This window comes from Staurois parvus, unplaced genomic scaffold (genome assembly GCF_062004578.1).
Source record: "Staurois parvus isolate SC_StPar_1 unplaced genomic scaffold, SC_StPar_1.0 ptg000013l, whole genome shotgun sequence".
NCBI classification, from domain to species: domain Eukaryota; kingdom Metazoa; phylum Chordata; class Amphibia; order Anura; family Ranidae; genus Staurois; species Staurois parvus.
The window spans coordinates 639726-655153 of NW_028317809.1; the positions used below are offsets into that span (position 1 = coordinate 639726).

Genomic DNA, 15428 nt, shown 5'->3' on the forward strand with positions numbered 1-15428 from the left:
CAAGCCATATATGAAAAAATTTGTATAGCGTAGTACTTTTATAAATTAAATTTATTGTGGATTAATATCCCTAAAATACCGGTATATCCAAAAAATTAAAAGGCAATAGTAAAACGTAAAATTATATTAATCCAATGTACAGATAAATCTCAATATGGCTGTCAGCCACTATCCAAGATGGCCACCAGACCTCCTCGGGCGGCGTGACGTCACGACGTTAGGGCTCCTCCTTAGCGCGTTTCGTGCAAAAGCACATTGTCAAAAGGGGTGTCTCCGAATCACAATAGTAGGAAATTTGAACAAATCTGAAATAAATTTTAACGAAAACTACAAATTCATTTGTATTCATTCATTTCATTTGTTTGTGACTTCAGAGGGTTTTGTAAGTTCAATAATATGTGTCATACTCTGTATTGTTATGATTGGCCAAAGCTAAAGTCACAAAACTTCAAATATTCAATAGAGAAGATGGGACTTTCAGGGTGCATGAACATGAATTCCAAACATATTAAAAAGTTATATAATTTTTATTTTGTTTTTTTGGAAAAAACACAACAAGAAAGGAAAAAATACAGAAACATAAAAACAATTTCAGTTCCAAGAATATAACTGAGATTAAAACTTGGTTATGTAGATATTCCCTACATGTTTCGCCCTCACGGGCTTCTTCAGGGGTATTTTTTTGGAGAATTTTCTACCGCCGAGGCAGTCCTGGATGTGAAAGCTCATGGACCTAGAAGAAAATGACCTAAAAAAGATTATAATTGGCCTACACATCCAAAACAGTTCTAGAGGATATAATGGGCATCAAATATCATCTGTTAAATGCTTTAGAAGGATATATAGGTATATCTAACAAAGATCTATTTGACCTATACATCCACAACCATAGGAGAGGAAACAATGGACATCAAACATCCATCTTCATTCAGATCCAAAACAGCCTCCAAGATACTCAGTGTGCACTGGTGATTAGCAGAAAGACTTTCTTTCTGCTAATCTCCAGTGCACACTGAGTATCTTGGAGGCTGTTTTGGATCTGAACGAAGATGGATGTTTGAAGTCCATTGTATATATAATAATGTAATATACAATTGGATCAACTGATTATTAAAGAGGTAGTTAACTGCACCAAAATAAAAAAATAAATAAAATGGGCCCCCAGACTTATCATAAGTCATAATGTGCTAATATGCATCGCCACCCAGTCTTCCTCTGAGGTGATGTCACCGGCTGCTTCTAAAGTAAATATCTCCTAAAAGGTGCACACTTAGGAGATATTACTGTACCCATAGATATGCTTTAATATAGGCTTACCTATAGGTAAGAATCAGCCACGTGACTTTACTACCACTTTAACCACTGGTGATACATGCAGATTTAAAAGTGCATACATCATTCTAGTCATTATCCCTCATACTAGCTAAAAGGGTTAGACATTTGATTCGAATCATAAGGGGGGCTGCCCAATTTAATGTGTAAAAACTGAGCATATAGATTAGACACCAGCCCTTTAGGTCCTAGTAATCTTAACCTCCCTAGCGGTCTGATTATGTCCATATTTCTGTGCTCAAAGCGGTACATTTTGTTTGCATGGAAATATGTATTTTTTATTGTAGGCCTGTAATTTTTAGGAATAACACACTGAAATCTGTCCGAACAAGAGTCTAGTAAACATCCCGAGTATGATAAAATTTGAAACACGAAATCATAAATTATAATATAATAATTAATCATAAAAAATAATAATATAATAACATTAAATTTAATTCAATAATATAATCAAACCAAAAACACTGAAATTTGAAATATAGCGCCAAGTTCGCACATCACTGAGCAAAGTTGCAAAATCGTTTTCAGTGTCTGATGACGAATTTCCCCACGAATCATTATCACTCAATTCTGCAAGTGGTTCTAATTTACTATCGCTGTTCTCTAGCTGGTCTAAAACCGCTTTTGACCTAAAGGGACGCTTTTTGGACGCCATGGACATTTCTCGATTTCCGGGCAGAAAGAACAGTAAAAATGCAGGCAGGGCACAGGACTAAGCACTAGGGACAAAATGTATGTGAAATGGTTTGATACAGTAATGTTTTACTATGTGATTTTAGTGATTTTAGTGAATGTCACTTTTTGTCATTTTCAAATTTCCCCCCGTACGTCCCGACGCTCGCAGGGTACGGAACCCAGAAGACAGATGCCGGCATCCGCCAGATTACAGGGACACTGCAGGATGACATCGCGGGAGCGCAGGACAAGGTAAGTGAACGAGGGATCACGGAGCAGCGCCGCATGGTAAGCCCAAGTGTAGCGCGGGGTTACCGCTTGTGGTACTGAAACTTTACCCCAAGCTACACTCGGAAATACCGCCAGGGAGGTTAAGTATTTAAATGCCTTGAATATAATAAAGCCTGTTTTTTACTTATAAGCCGCTTGGTCTGCCATGTAACTCCCTATCAGGCTTCCTTTTGCCGTTGTTGTTTGGGTCATAGCAGTGATTTACGCGGATCGCACAGAAGACAATTACATAGTTACATAGTTAGTCTGGCTGAAAAAAGACAAAAGTCCATCCAGGTCAACCATAAAAAAAAGTTATAATCCTACACCCACAGTTGGTCCAGTGGAAGGCAAAAAAAAACCCAGCAAAGCATGAACCAATTTGCTCCTGCAGGGGAAAAAATTCCTACCTGATCCCCAGAGAGGCAATCGGATATTCCCTGGATCAACTTTACCTATAAATGTTATATCCAGTTATATTCTGTGTATCCAAGAAAGAATCCAGGCCTTTCTTAAAGCAATCCACTGAGCTGGCCAGAACCTGCTCTTGAGGGAGTCTATTCCACATTTTCACAGCTCTTACTGTGAAGATACCTTTCCGTGTTTGGAGATTACATTTCTGTTTCTCCAGACGTAAAGAGTGCCCTCTTGTCCTCTGTGATGACCTCAGGGTGAATAACTCTACACTGAGTTCATTATATGAACCACTGATGTATTTATATATGTTGATCACATCCCCCCTTAATCTCCTCTTCTCAAGATAGAATAAATTCAGTTCCTCTAATCTTTCTCATAGCTGAGCTCCTCCATGCCTCTTATCAGTTTGGTTGCCCTTCTCTGCACTTTCTCCAGTTCCCCAATGTTCTTTTTGTGAATTAGTGCCCAAAACTGAACTGCATATTCCATATGAGGTCTTACTAATGATTTGTACAGGGGTGAAATGATATCTCTCTCTCTGGAGTCTACAGTATATCTCTATTAATACAAGAGAGGATTTTGCTCACTTTACTGCAGCTTGGCATTGCATGCCATTATTAAGCTTGTGATCTACCAGAACCCCCAGATCCTTCTCCACCATTGATTCCCCCAGTTGTACCCCCCCTAGTATTATGATGCATGCATATTCTTAGCCCCCAAGTGCATAACCTTACATTTATCTACATTAAACCTCATTTGCCACATAGTTGCCCAATTAAACAGTGCATTGAGGTCGGCTTGTAAATTGGAGACATCCTGTAAGGACTTTATTCCACTGCACAGCTTGGTGTCATCTGCAAAGACTGAAATGGTATTTTTAATCCCAAACCCTATATCGTTTATAAATATATTAAAAAGTAAGGGTCCCAACACTGAACCTTGGGGTAAACCACTGACAACCCTAGACCATTCAGAGTATGAATCATTAATTAATTAGACATAGGTATATCTTGGTTTTGAAATTGTGATATCAAGCTATGATGGAGATGTAAAAATTTATAAATCCAGTTAGCCTAGCCCTAGCATAGTCACAGTTAATGTACTTTGACAGTATAGTCTCCTGAACACAGTACATTTTCCCACATTACTCTCCATTTCTGCACTCCCAGTGATCTTGCTACTGTTTATGCTGATCCTCGTGCATAGAGTCATCCTAGACTCATCTACTGCCGACCACTGATCATACCAAATGTTGAGTTGTACTATTACTATTGATAATCCACTGTCATGCCTTTATCATTACCAGTCATATTGTGTGAAAATACATTGAGACTTGCCTTTACTAATTTGTTTGGTGTCTGTTTCCTGACCCAGCTTATATAATATATTTTAATAATATATATTATTAAATATTTTAATAAATATATATTATATATTTTCTGAATGCAGATACCCTGGAGAATAGTATAGTGGTAATTCTAATTTTACGTGTCACATAATATAGACAATGGTTTATCAAGCTCAAAATTTCAGTAAAAATATACCTAAGTTAATTTTAGAGCACACAAATGCAATATATTAGGTTGCTTTTACACTAAAAAACGTTTGCGTTAAAAAAACAGAAGAAAAACATGTGACTATGTATTCATATGGAACTCTTCATGCTGATCTCTTGCAGGTCTGGTGCATTTTTCAAAGTCCTGCTGGCTACATTTTTGGTGCGTTAAAAAAACATTTTGTGTTTTGTTTTTGAGTCACATTTTAAAAATGCGCCGCAAATGTGGTAAAAAGGCATATGCATTTTTGCCACGGATCAGTGTGAAAGTAACCTTACTCAATTTGTTGGTACAGTATATAAGAGGTTGTGCCTAGTAAATAGATACTCAGCAGATCAACCCTTAAAATTGTGAGCACTCATTAAAAAGTGTCATATATGGTATTCTACATTTTACATAAGCAATGCTTTAAAAGCTCCTACAGGTCATCAGTTTAGAGTTAACCATGAATAATGGACCTAGAATTATTGCTGTCACTTTGGTGTGCGTGGTGATATGGCATGTGTAGCGCAATCAGCTTTTTGTGTGTAGGGTGTTACTATAATTTTTTATGCTTTTTTCACTAGACTTTTTTTCATTACATAGGGGACAAAATTCACCTATCTGATGCTTTTGTTTCGATGGCAGGTTCTCTTTAATGAAACATCAGGGGTTTTTTAGACTCTTGATTTCAACCCTGCCCTCTATTGGTGCTGATGGAGTGCAGATTGTGTTCCAACAACCTCTTCCCCAGCCACAAAGTTTTAGGCCTCTTACACACTGCAGCCCATTGTTTACAATGTACCTGTACACACTGGCGTATAAATAAGCACTGCATAATCTTAAGTAAAAAGAAAAAAAATAGAAAATCTGCATTCATGGTCAGTATTTTGCGCCAGCACATGCAAATACGAGCATATGAACATAAACATGAATGGATTTTGCCTAGGAATGTATTGTGTACGCATATATGCACACGCGTAAGTACACTCATTAATACGTACAAATGCGCACAAAACAAACGCCTGAAATTACGTCCAGAAATGCTGATGCTCAAACATCATTGCAAGAGGCCTTACAGGTTGGTTCCACATTTAGTATGAAGGGGAGCAGCACCCACGATGCTGGTCCCAGAGGAGGAAATACGGCAGGTGTGTAGTGGAAGGGGGGAAGTTGACTGTTGCCTGAGTGCCTGAAAGAGATTGGAAAGCTTTACAGCTGCCTATTCTCTTCCCTTTGAGAACTGACAGCTGGCTGTAGCAGTCAGAAGTGTGTTTACAATCCTCTGCTGCTGATGTATTGCATACTTTGTTGGCAGCAAAGGAATTAAACCTTAACTACTTCCAGAAGACTTAACCCCCTTCCTGACCAGGCCATTTTTTGCTATTTGGCACTGTGCTATTTCAATTGGTAATTGCGTGGTCATGCAACGCTGTGCCTAAACAAAATTTATGTCCTTTTTTTCCCACACAAATAGAGCTTTCTTCTGGTGGTATTTCATTACCACTGGATTTTTTCTTTTTGTGATATGAACGAAAAAAATACAGAAAATTTTGTAAAAAAAGATATTTTCGGTTACAAAAATAAACTCTAAGTTAGTCATAAATTTAGGCCAAAATGTATTCTGCTACATGTATTTGGTAAAAAAAATCCCAATACGTGTATATTAATTGGTTTATGTGAAAGTTATAATGTCTACAAACTGGTATATATGCTGAAATGTACGCACCTTTTACTTTCTGCCTGTTGATCACATTTCTTGAGGTGCTAAAATGCCAGGGCAGTACAAAGACCCACGACATGACCCCTTTTCAAAAAGTAGACACCCCACGGAATTTGCTGAAAGGCATGTTGAGTCCATGGAAGATTTTAGTTTTTTGCCACAAATTTTTACTTACTGTTTTACTTAGGAGACATACTGCTTTGTATCTCTCTGCTGTGCATACTGACAGGAGAGAGACATGTGTTGTTTAAACACAGGTCTCTCCCCTGTCAGCTTTGGCAACGATCACCAAGTGCCAGCTGAGAATCGCTGGCCGGGACACAGTGATTGACACCCCCAGCCGCCAATAGTGGCACCAGTAGGGTGGCGCATGTGCCCCCCACCCAGAAATGTAAATGTGCCGACTGCCCACCTGTCCGCAATGTAATATAGATGTAGCCTGTAGCTGACGCCCATCCATATTACATTGCAGACAGGTGGGCAGTCGGCAAGTAGTTAAAGTAACACTAAACTCTGGTTTAAAGAAAAATAAATTAAGTATTTATTTTTGTCCAGTGTCCATTCTTTATGGTCCCACTGTATGTAGGAACATAGCCATCCAGTGTCCATTGTTCACTCCTGAGATGGACTAGGGGCTGTGGAATTTGTAGTGTGCATAGAGCAGCACTCATGGCTGCAAATAACATGGACTGCTCATTGCCTTTTACCTACAGGTAAGCTTTAGTATACAAGTGTCCAGTGGGAGTTTACTCCCATTTTAAGTAGTGGATGTGTATGCATTATTAATCAGGCTATTGTTTAGCATCACTTTAAACTTCCTTTCCGTTTTTTTCAAATTCAAATTCCTTATAATTTAGCTGTTCTAAAAAGTCAGACAGTTGTAATGTGTTTGCTATGTAAAGCACACCCACACTTCTAAACTCCAGACAAAAATCAACATGAAACATTTACAGCAAACTCTGTAACAAATTAAATTAAACAGTAAAAAAAGATAATACAAACTGGATGGTGTAAAGAGGAAGGGAAAGCCTAACCACAGTGGCTTAGATGGAACATCTCTGCTAGATCCACATAAATTATTTTGATGACAATTTTCTCCTCGTGCATTGTTGTACATATATCTAGAAATGAAGGGTTTGGTGTTGTTGAAGTTGAACATTGTAGTTAAGGTCAAGTTGATGACATTGCTTCTGGTAGCTTTCTGTAACATTTCTGGTTTGTTGCTTTTGATTTCTGTATACATAGTATTATGGCTGGGGACACTTCCATACTTTACATATGACTGGCTCCGAACAAAGGCTTGGGAGTTATGTTCATGTTGCCCTGAGAAAGAGTACAATGTATTGATTTTTCACATGGTTAGATTAATTCTTTTATGTATAACAAGGAACCACAAGATGTACTTTGTGCATATAATTTTACACTAAAGGTATTCTAAATAATCAAAACTTTTATATGACTAAAGGGACACACTGGTATATAAAATGGTGCTGGGGCTCATTAAAGTTAATCAGCAGAATGATGTTAACCATCTTTTGTTTTTTACATTTCTGCGATAGTCTGTGATTGCAAAAATAAAAATAACACTAGTAATTGTTAAAAATTCAGTGCAAAGATTATATTATACTGCTCTGATCTCAAACTACAAAAATTGGAGTGGTAAATTCATCATTATTTATATTAACTACTTATCTATTTGTATGTAGCCACCCCAGTGACATTTGCTGTGCTACCTGTTGTGTCCATGTACCTCCAAACTGTTTATTTTACAATGCACACATACACTATATTACCAAAAGTATTGGGATGCCTGCCTTTACACACGCATGAACTTTAATGGCATCCCAGTCTTAGTCTGTAGAGTTAAATATTGAGCTGGCCCACCATTTGCAGCTATAACAGCTTCAACTCTTCTGGCAAAGCTGTCCACAAGGTTTAGACGTGTATCTACTGGAATGTTTGACCATTCTTCCAGAAGCGCATTTGTGAGGTCAGGCTCAGGGGGTTCAATTGGGTTGAGGTTAGGACTCTATATAGGCCAATCAAGTTCCTCCACCCCAAACTCGCTCATCCATGTCTTTATGGACCTTGCTTTGTACACTGGTGCACCTTCATGTTGGAACAGGAAGGGGCCATCCCCAAACTGTTCCCACAAAGTTGGGAGCATGAAATTGTCCAAAATGTCTTAATATGCTGATGCCTGAAGAGTTCCCTTCACTGGAACTAAGGGGCCAAGCCCAATCCCTGAAAAACAACCCCACACCATAATCCCCCCTCCACCAAAGTTTACAATTAGCACAATGCAGTCAGGCAAGTACCGTTCTCCTGGCAACCACCAAACCCAGACATGTCCATTGGATTTCCAGACAGAGAAGTGTGGTTTGTCACTCCAGAGAACACATCTCCACTGCTCTAGAGTCCAGTGGTGGCGTGCTTTACACCACTGCATCTGGCGCTTTGCATTGTACTTGGTTATGTAATGCTTGGATGTAGCTGCTCGGCCATGGAAACCCATTCCATGAAGCTCTCTATGCACTGTTGTGCTAATCTGAAGGCCACACAACGTTTGGAGGTCTTTGACCTCCAAAGCTATTGACTTTGCAGACAGTTGGCGACTTTTGCATACTGTGAGCTTCAGCATGCGCTGACCCCGCTCTGCTATTTTATGTAGCCTACCACTTCGTGGCTGAGATGTTGTTGTTCCCAGTTGCTTCTACTTTTTTACAATACCACTAACAGTTGACCGTGGAATATTTAGTAGCAAGGAAATTTCATGGATGGACATATTGCACAGATGGCAACCTATCACAGTACCACACTTGAATTCACTGAGCTCCTGAGAGCGACCCATTCTTTCACAAATGTTTGTAGAAGAAGTCTGCATGCCTAGGTGCTTGATTTTATACACCTGTGACCATGGAGGTTATTGGAACACCTGAATCCACTGATTTGGAGGGGTGTCCCAATACTTTTGGCCATATAGTGTATTTACCTGTTTTGGCAAATGTTCCTAAAAGCTTGCCAACAAAAGATTGAAGACTATCCCAAAATGGCCACTGCAATTTATCCCTATGGGATGGGCTACTGAAAAGCTAGACATGTCTGCAAAGAGTGTCAGACCAGAGGAAGGAAGGTTCTGCAACACAATCTGATAAGAAGATGCTTGGTGAGAAAACATTTTGGGAGCGGGAAGCTGAGGAGGACTCTAGAGAGACATCCTGCTCAGTTCTTCTAATCATATTCATGTTGTTTCAGTGCTTAAAAGATGTGCAGAGGAGCTGAAGAAGTTCCTACCTGTTTTTCTGTTTAAGAAGACTGGGGAGAGTTGACTTCTGGATTTTAAGTGACACATAGTTCTCACAAGCAGGTTCCTTGTCCCATAATGATTGCCTATCTGATTCCTAGAAGTGCATTACTTTGCTGCAACACAGCATTACCATATCTTCAGCTATCTGTTCATTCCATGAGGATGTAGAATGATAGACTGTGTTACATACAATATTATGATATCTGTATCCTAAGAGACAGTACACACAAGATGCAGTCCAGTGGATTTTTAATCTAGATAAAAAATGCATGCACAGTGGTTTTCTTTTTCCTATAATTTTTATTGAAAAATTACAACATACTTACAGAGGAAGCATCAGCATAACACAGAAATTATCTCAGTCTGCCTCGTACACAGTAAAGGGTGGTAGTTGTCGGTGACAAAAACAGCATAATAGAATGGTAATAACAAGTGGAGTTTAAAACATTCAGGTGGTTGTGTATATACCCAACAGAAATATCTAACTCAGGGGGAGTAGGGAAGGGGAGGGGGATAGAGGGGAGGGAAACCAATAACCCAAGTCAGGATTACCATCAGATAGCAATGAAGGGAATGAGAAGCTCCACCCATGGTAACATTACATTAAAAAAGAAAAGAGCAATAAACAAAGTCTGCTTTTGCAGGAGGGATAACAGGGTCCCAAATAACCATATAAGGAAGTATAATACAAATTTCAAGCACTACAGCTCTCAACCTCATTAGAATTATGCTTGGGATGGAGTCAGAAAACCTTCTGGTCATATACCAGGCATGAAAGAGAAGTTTGGGAAAAGAAAAGAAGGAAAGAGAGTAAATGGGAAAGGGAAGAAAGAATCCAGGGGAAGTAATCTCCCAGGAAAAAGAAGAAAAGAGTAAATAAAAAAGAAATATTGGAAAGCAATAGAGGCCAAAGAGGCCTCCACTGACCCCTGCTCATCCAGTTCCCTTGGTGTCATTTTGCTATGCAGACAGCTTTAAATATTTAAGCCATGGATTCCATACCCTATTGAAATTGGCCTGTCTGTGCTTATGCACAGTGCTTTTCATGTATTCCAAAGGATTTAGTTCACACCAGTGCAGTGTGTTCCAGTAGTCAAAGTTAGAAAATGTTGCATTTTTTCTTTATGGAAGCATCTGGAATGGGGAAAATGCATAGAAAATGCACCTAACTGCATATGTCCAGAACTAAGATGAAGAAAAAAAGAGGGGACAAAACACATTAAAAATGTACCAACAAATGACTTACTAGACTGGCAGGATCTTTCACTTTCCTGGTTCGGTAGAATTCATTCTATTAAAATTACCTTTTTACCGAGATTATTGTACTATTTCAGGATGCTGCCAATCATGGTCCCCAAACGGGAACTGTTATTACTAGAAGCAGCGGTCTCTAGAGGGGAAAACGCCCTAGGATTACCAAGTTTACCTTATTCTCCCTGAAGAGGCATGGCGGTTTGGGACTCCCTAATCTCCTGGCATATTTTCAGGCGGCCCAAATATCACAGTTATCGTGTACTATGGCCAGGGGATATGTCCCGCAGTGGGTCGGGATTGAGTCTCTTTCGTGCTATCCATACGCTGTGGGTACTCTCATGTGGCTTCCCGGTGGATTGCGTCCTCCTATTTTGTGTCCTACTCTATCCTATTCATTATCGGTGTGGGATAGATGGCGAGCTCGCAAACCTTTCTCCTCTCCACATACCCCATTAGCCCCAGTGTTTGGTAATCCTGAGTTTGCCCCGGGTCTATCTCCATTGGTGTTCCAGTGGTGGATTAATAAGGGTCTGTTACGTATCGGAGACTATTTAGATGGGTTTAGTCCTCGGTCACTTCAACATTTTTTGATGACATATCTGATGCCTCCCAGAGAAATATTTCGTTATCACCAAATTCGCTCTTTTATCATTAGCAAACTTAGATTACTCAGAGAACCCTGTGCGCTTACTTCCCTCGAGGTCTCCTGTGGATCAGGTGGGATGATGCGAGGTCGTTTATCCTCTATTTATGCTTCCATTGTTGATCCTCTCGCTAAATTGTCCTACATGACCCAATGGGAGGGGGATTTAAATAGTGCATTAGATTTAGATAAATGGCGGAATGCGGCTCATACTTTATTGAAGATCTCGATTAATACTGATCTTGTTGAATCCAAATATAAAATGCTACTTCGCTGGTATTTGGTTCCTACTCGCTTGGCCAAAATGTACCCCTCAGTATCATCTAGCTGTTTCCGACGCTGTGGTCAAGAAGGTACTATGTTCCACGTTTGGTGGAAATGTCCAGTTGTGAGTAGGTTCTGGATCCGCATATTTAATTTTATATATTCGGTAACAGGAGTTAATATCCGTAGATCACCGGACGTGGCCTTGTTTCATATACTTCCCACTGACGTTCCCAAAAAATCGAGTAAACTAATTTTATACCTCTTACTGGCGGCACGCATTACCATAGCTAGAAGTTGGAAACAATCTTTGATCCCGTTGGACAGAGTGAAACATAAACTTAATTGGATAATGATAAACGATAAACTTACAAGTATTGTCAATGACGATGTGTCCAGATTTGAGGGGACTTGGGAGCCTTGGATTAGTTACATTTCTGTATTGTGAGAGTCTTACAGCTGACCCCCCCCCCCCCTGTTTTTTTCCTTTTTCTTAGGAGCTGTTTCCTCCTTCTTTTCTCTCTTTCTTCTCTCTTTTTCTACTTTATCCGCTGCATTGTTTCTGTTACATTTGGTTTATTCCTACAGTTTAGTCTCTGTTTATTGATTGATGAAACCTGTACGTCTTGATGGTAATGGCACTCTCTGTGTGTATCCTTATTGCCATTGTTAGTCAAATTTTTTTGCGTGCCTATCAGTGTTGTGATTGTGATTCCATGTAGGTGGACCCCTTTTTTTTGCCATCCTGTTTTATGCTATTATATGCCTGTTTCTCAATAAAAAATATTGAAATATAAAAATGTACCAAAAATGCTCTGGAATACATAAAAAATGCACATGCAGAAATTCATCTGGAACACAGAAATTGTGGTGTAAACCAGCCCGTACTGTGCAATTGTCCAGGGCTCCAACAAAAACTTATGAGCTTACCAATGGACAAGTTTGGGACCTATATTACAGTTAGCTGGATAAAGGAACATGAACTTACTACATTTGTTGATTGCAAAACTGTGATTCCACTTGTGCTTATGGAACCTATTAGGGCTTATGCACAAGGCTGATCACCTCTGTGTGCCATGCAGGAGTGTGTTCTACTAGCACAGGGATGCACAGGTGTTGCATGCATCCCTGTGCCAGCAGACCTATAGTTGTCTATAGGGACACTCTCAGTGTCCCAATGTGACATCCATGCGGGTGAAGGCGCACAGACCTGAACGTACACAGGGTTTGTTCGGAGCACACACACCAGCTCTTTCAGTGCCCCCTAGCCTCTCCCACTTTGATCTCCCATCAAATGTGGGCTTTTGTATTCGGTCACATGATAGGACTAGCGACCTTTTCCTTTTTGACTCTTCTCCAACACTCTTCAGTTCTGCAGAGATGCCACTCTTAGCAGTATTTTATTGTAAGCCGCCCAGGCTGAGTTAGTGACATGGCTCCCTTATGAAGTCTCCTATGAAGTTGTATGGAATGCAGATAACTGTGATGATAGTTGTAAAACTGCATTCCATCATGTGCTTTTGTAGAACTGGTGTAGAGTTCAAATTAATTTTTGTTATATTAAGATCACTATGTAAGTAAAGCCATAAATAACAGTCCTCAATTCAATACTCCTCCTTAGCCACAAACATGTATGGGTAAGCAAGATCTGTAATGCCAGGCCACAGCTTCTTCTTTGGGAGGCCAAACTTCATCCACAGCCTTGCTACCAAACAATAGGGTTGATTTACTAACTTTTCTTAACTGGTTGCCGACCAGCCGCAGTGTTTTTACTGCAGCAAGGTGGCACCTCTGCGCAGAGCGCCGTTTTTTAACGTCGCTCTGCAAAACAGGTAGGGTGCGCGTGCAAGGCGCGTGCCTGCCCTACCCGTCCCGCCGATCTCAGCAGCGGGTGTCCATCACCGGGTCCCGGCTGGTCATTACACGCCGGGTCCCGGCAATTACCGGTAATCACTGACAGAGAGCACGGCTACAGTGTTTACACTGCAAGTCTGCTCTCTGTCAGTTCAGAGCACGCTGAACCCGAGAGAAGAGTTTATCTCTCAGGGATCAGCTTGTTCCCGTGAAGCACACACCCCCGCCCCCTAGTAAAACACACCCCTCACACAGTTAACCCTTTCATTATCTTAAAATGTTAACCCCTTCCTCCACAGTGCCATTAGTACAGTGTCAGTGTTTTGTTTTTTTTGCACTGATCACTGTATTGGTGTCACTGGGGATGTCAGTGACCTAAAGTCAGTTCCCCCCCAGTGTCAAAATGTCCGCCGCAGTCCCGCAGTCCCGCCATAAGTTGCCAATCGCCACCATTATTAGTATAATACAAAAAAAAATTCCCAGTATCTTTCCCGCCATTTGTAGACGCTATAAATTTCACATAAACCAATTAATTTACACGTATTGGGATTTTATGTAGCAGAATATATTTTGGCAGAAATTTATGACTAATTTTGATTTGTACATTTTTTTACTGGACATGTTTTATAGGAAAAAGTATTGTTTTTTTTCTCAAAATTGTCAGCCTTTTTTTCTATAGCGCAAAATACCACCGAAAGAAAGATCAATTTGTGGGGAAAAAAAGGATGTAAATTTTATTTGGGTGCAGTGTTGCATGACTGCGCAATTGTCAGTTAAAGTAACACAGCGACGTAACACAAACCGCTTCTGTAACTGCTTCCTGACCGCCCTATAGCAGAAATACTACTACAGGGTGGCATGAGAAAAATTAATAATAGCGCCTATGGTCAAAATTGTATAACTTACTAATAGTGTACCAGCTGCAAAAAAAACCACCATATATAAAGTGTACCAATTAATAATTAATTTGCGCTAGTAAATATATATAAATATATGTAAAGAAATCATCAAATCATAAGTCCAGAAAAATATATATATACCAATACCACAGAAAAATATAAAAAACTTTTTAGGTGCAAAAAAACTTTTGTGCAAAAGGAGTGTCTCAATATAAAAAAAGTGTCTCAATATAAAAAAATTTCACCAAAAAACCTTGATAATATAATGGCAGATCATCCATAAAAATATCTTCAGAAACGGAAGCTCTCCAACACACCGATCCTCATCGATCGAAATAACAGGACGAAAAACTTTGTAGTTAATCGAAAATCCACTTCTCCAATAGAAAAAGGACCACCTTCAAACGTATCCATGGGGGCAAATGCCAAGCACTCGAGAGAAACAGAAAGACTTCATGGTGCAATATTATAAAAACCAATTCCTTTATTAGATACTCATTGCACTTACTCAAGAGGTGTCCCAGCCGACACCAGCATCAACAGCATCAACAGCAATCACATAAACGAGCCTGACTACTCAGCACATGTGCAATAGCTGGCAGTCAAAAACGTAATGACATCACATCAATCAAGCTCCGCCCTACGCGTTTCGTCATCGACGTCCTCACGGAGCGGATAGATGTGAGACGTCTCACCCTCATTAAATATACACTCACAGGAAACGAACAGCTGACATCAATGGGGAATCAAGCAAAGCAAGCTGCCCCAAGGATGACAGAAGTCCACAAAAAGTATACAATATATCCAATATATTTGCCATCACAAGCAAAAAACTTTAAAACAAGGGAACAAAAATAAAAAGAAATTTAAATAAAACAATGATAGTAAATAAATTAAATAAATAAATACATTAACGGGCCAATACCCTCTAAGACTGTGTTTCAAAAAGGGAACTTAAAGGGCCAGTAACACATTAAGCACAAATAAAGGGGAACTCTAGTGATAATACAAAAATAATGCAGAAATTGTATAAAAAGCACACAAACTTCCATATATCATCTTTAAACAGTTGCCTATATGAAAATATACTTAAAAAGCATAAAAATTAAAATTTAAAAATTTGTGAGAAAACAGTTCAAATCTATATCGACATTTAACCCGAATGGTTGCAAGGAATTTAGTTCATAAATCCAAAACGTCTCTTTTTTGGAAATCTCATTAACCAAATCCGAGCCCCTCCAATGGGGTTTTACCA

At 39.5% G+C, this 15428-nt stretch overlaps 1 long non-coding RNA gene across 1 annotated transcript in view; it reads right to left on the reverse strand.

Moving 5' to 3' along the window:
* Positions 1 to 508: 508 nt before the first annotated feature.
* Positions 509 to 15428, reverse strand: part of LOC149473570 (uncharacterized) — a 167950-nt gene continuing 153030 nt past the window's right edge. Inside the window, exon 2 of the long non-coding RNA XR_016312417.1 lies at positions 509 to 733. This is a non-coding gene — a long non-coding RNA (uncharacterized LOC149473570). The remainder of the gene's footprint in view (positions 734 to 15428) is intronic.